Source organism: Apium graveolens, chromosome 8 (genome assembly GCF_009905375.1).
Source record: "Apium graveolens cultivar Ventura chromosome 8, ASM990537v1, whole genome shotgun sequence".
NCBI lineage: Eukaryota > Viridiplantae > Streptophyta > Magnoliopsida > Apiales > Apiaceae > Apium > Apium graveolens.
This window is the reverse complement of record NC_133654.1, coordinates 172,191,828-172,195,116: the sequence shown is the minus strand read 5'-3', so window position 1 is coordinate 172,195,116 and position 3,289 is coordinate 172,191,828. Positions and strand designations below refer to the sequence as shown.

The window sequence follows — 3,289 nt, the reverse complement described above, 5'->3', positions numbered from 1 at the left end:
ACACACTACATTTGTGACATTTTTTATTTGCTGAGAAGAGGTTTGTTTGTCCAAATATATAGGTTTCTCTTAATAGTCTTAGCTTAGGATTCAACATTGACTACTAATGTTATCCTCATGGATCATGTCGTGAAGAGGCTAGCTAGCAACACCGCAACACATTACTTGAATAAGAAAGATGCGGTATTGTATTTATAGTTTGATCACAAATGTGTAAATTTTATTTTCATTTGTTATAAATTTATGAATGTACAATGTACCTCCTATGTAGCGAGCGGAGGATATTTCTATCACTGATATTCTAAATGAAATTGTTCATAAGTTAGTATTGAGATTAACGAGGCCAATGTCACTGAGGACATCAATTTGTATGAGGCTGTGGATTTGTTAGTTTCCTCTGCCGCAAGCTCATCCATTGCAGATTATTCTCCCATTCCAAAATGTCCATCCTTTGACAGAGTTGTGAGTATTTCCCCGTAAATATGGTATAGGTAAAAACTACAATTTTTACATACTAAGTTTTTCTTCAATCCCAATTATATTTTAGGCCAACGAATCATGTCATTTTTTTGATAGCCCAGATTCTGCAAAGTCTTGATAAGTGGCATTTTATACCACTTAGAGTGTCTCATAACGGCTTGAATGAGTGTCTTGAACTCGAGTATTTTGTGTATTTGACGCATTTTCGAGTGTTTTGCATTTCAGGGTATAACTTGCTTAGATAGGTGGATTTCATCAAAATAAGCTTAAGGAAGTGCTTGGGATCAGTCTAGGGACGATGAGCAAAGAAATCAGCAAAAACAGAAGCAAACCAAGGATTTTTCCAGAAAGGTTGCAGGCGCCCGCCTGATGGGAGCAGGCGACCGCCTGCTAGCATGCACCCGCGTGGAGGATGCAGGCGGCCGCCTGTGTGCGGAAATTCAGATTCTGGATTTTATTAATTCTATTCCAATTGGGCTTCTGTTAGCGCTGGTTCTCTTGGGTTATTATATAAACCTTAAGGGAAGACGTTTTCTTCATAGAAGAGAAGAGATCATCAAGAGCAAAGGCAAGAAGATCGAGAAGACCGTTTTAGTATGCAACAACGAAGAAGAGGAAGCATACATTTATCTTGTGATTCTTTTAATTCGTTGTAACTGTGGATGCTAGTTTTCTTTATACTTTGAACCTTAATACTCTTGTGATGTACTTCATTATTTATTAAGGATTTTTATTAGTTTATATCGTATGTTATTATCATGCTTCCATATGAACCCATGATGACGATGAGTTCTATTATGGGCTAATCGTGATCATGGGATCCTAGCGGATTTACTATGGATTTCTTTAGTTAACTGTTTAATACCTTGGTATGTGGTGATTGTATGATATCTAGCATAGGTTGTGCGTATTCGTCTTATGTGTGTCGCGAACATGTAAGATAGCCTGTTAATATCTTATGAAGCAACAGTGAATCTTGAGATTTAGAACTTACATTGCTAGCATAGGTTCATGTATTGTATGTATGATTAGTGGGTAACTCTAACCGTTTTACTTATCCTGTGTAATCATAATGAATAACTTGCGCTTAAATCGTTATGTTGTCAAATTTTGTAGACATATAGGGTCTCAACATAATTGATGCCTATTCAACTTCTATCTTAATTGTGGATGCTTGGTAGAATGGTATTCGTACAACGAAAGTTGGCGCTTATCAGTTTCTTGTTGTTCGATTAATATCATCACCATTACATGCTAAGGTTAATGATAATGATTATTGAATGAAGTAGTAATGAAGTTAGGATCTCATGTGTGTTTAATATTGTTAATTTAAGTGTTTAATTCTCGTAGTAATTATTAGTTAACCAATCTTAATTGTTATTGTCTTGACATTGAAGAATAATCATACATTGGCGAGTAAGTGTTAATTAAATATAATTAATCAAACTCTCTGTGGGAACGAACTAGAAATCATTCTATATTACTTGCGAACGCGTATACTTGCGTGATTTATTTAGCGCATGCTTTATGCCTAACAAGTTTTTGGTGCCGCTACCGGGGACTTAGTGTTAATCTGTTTAGTTTATGTACTTGCAATCAGTGGTCATTAGGATTCATTGATTAAGACTTGTTACTTAATGCTTCTGGTTGTGTTTCAGGTACTCTATAGAGCGTTTATGCAAACACGTTCTCGCACTCTCAAGAGAAATCTGGATAAAGCTGAGGAGACAGATACAGCTCTTAACTTTCCGGAGAAGATAGTTTTTAAAGATTCGGATAAAGAAAGTAAAAATAAAGAACCTGAAATAATGGGTGATCGTGTAGTTCAAGCTGATCCAACTCTTATGGACTTTTCTCGGCCTAAAATTGATGACATTCAGTCAAGCATCATTCATCCGGTTATTCAGGACAATACTTTTGAAATCAAGTCGGACACTATTCAGATGGTGCAGAATTCTGTTTCTTTTGGAGATGCTGCGACTGAAGATCCCAACATGCATATCAGGAATTTTATCGAGATATATAGTACTTTCAAATATAATTATGTTACTGATGAGGCTATCAAGCTGAGACTTTTCCCATTCTCTCTGAGGGACAAAGCTAAGGAGTGGTTTTATTCTTTACTAGCTGGGTCCATCACTACTTGGGAAGATCTTGCTCAAAAGTTTCTAGTGAAGTTCTATCCAATGGCCAAAACTGCAGCTATGAGGAGTGCTCTTACTCAGTTTGCACAGCAACAAGGAGAATCTATGTACGAAGCTTGGAAGCGCTACAAAGAGATGTTGAGAAAGTGTCCACATCATGGTATGCCTGACTGGATGGTGATCACTGGTTTCTACAATGGTTTGGGGGCCCAATCTCGGCCCATGCTCGATGCAGCTTCTGGAGGCACCTTGTGGGCCAAAAGCTATACTGAGGCCTATAATCTCATTGAAACTATGGCTGCAAATGAGTATCAAAACCCAACTCAAAGGATGATGCCTGGGAAGGTAGCAGGTATTCTGGAAGTTGATGCAGCTACAGCTATTGCAGTGCAGCTTTAGGAGCTGTCTATGAAGGTCAATTCTTTAGCCAACTATGCAGTAAATCAAATAGCTAGTGTCTGTGAGCTTTGTGTAAGCTCTCATGCTACGGATCAGTGTTCTCTTTTTAATGAATCTGTTCAGTATGTGAACAATTTTCAGAGACCGCAACAGCCTGTGCCCGCTACTTATCATCCTAATAAACAGTTTAATCCACCCGGATTCCAGCAACCTCAGCAATTTGCTCAAAGGCAAACATATCCTCAACAAGGAGGTGCTGCTCCACC

At 37.9% G+C, this 3,289-nt stretch overlaps 1 non-coding gene across 1 annotated transcript; it reads right to left on the bottom strand.

Moving 5' to 3' along the window:
- Nucleotides 1-2,681: 2,681 nt before the first annotated feature.
- LOC141681743 (small nucleolar RNA R71) lies at nucleotides 2,682-2,788 on the bottom strand. The gene has a single exon (XR_012559167.1). It is a non-coding gene; the product is annotated as a small nucleolar RNA R71 (small nucleolar RNA).
- Nucleotides 2,789-3,289: the final 501 nt, after the last annotated feature.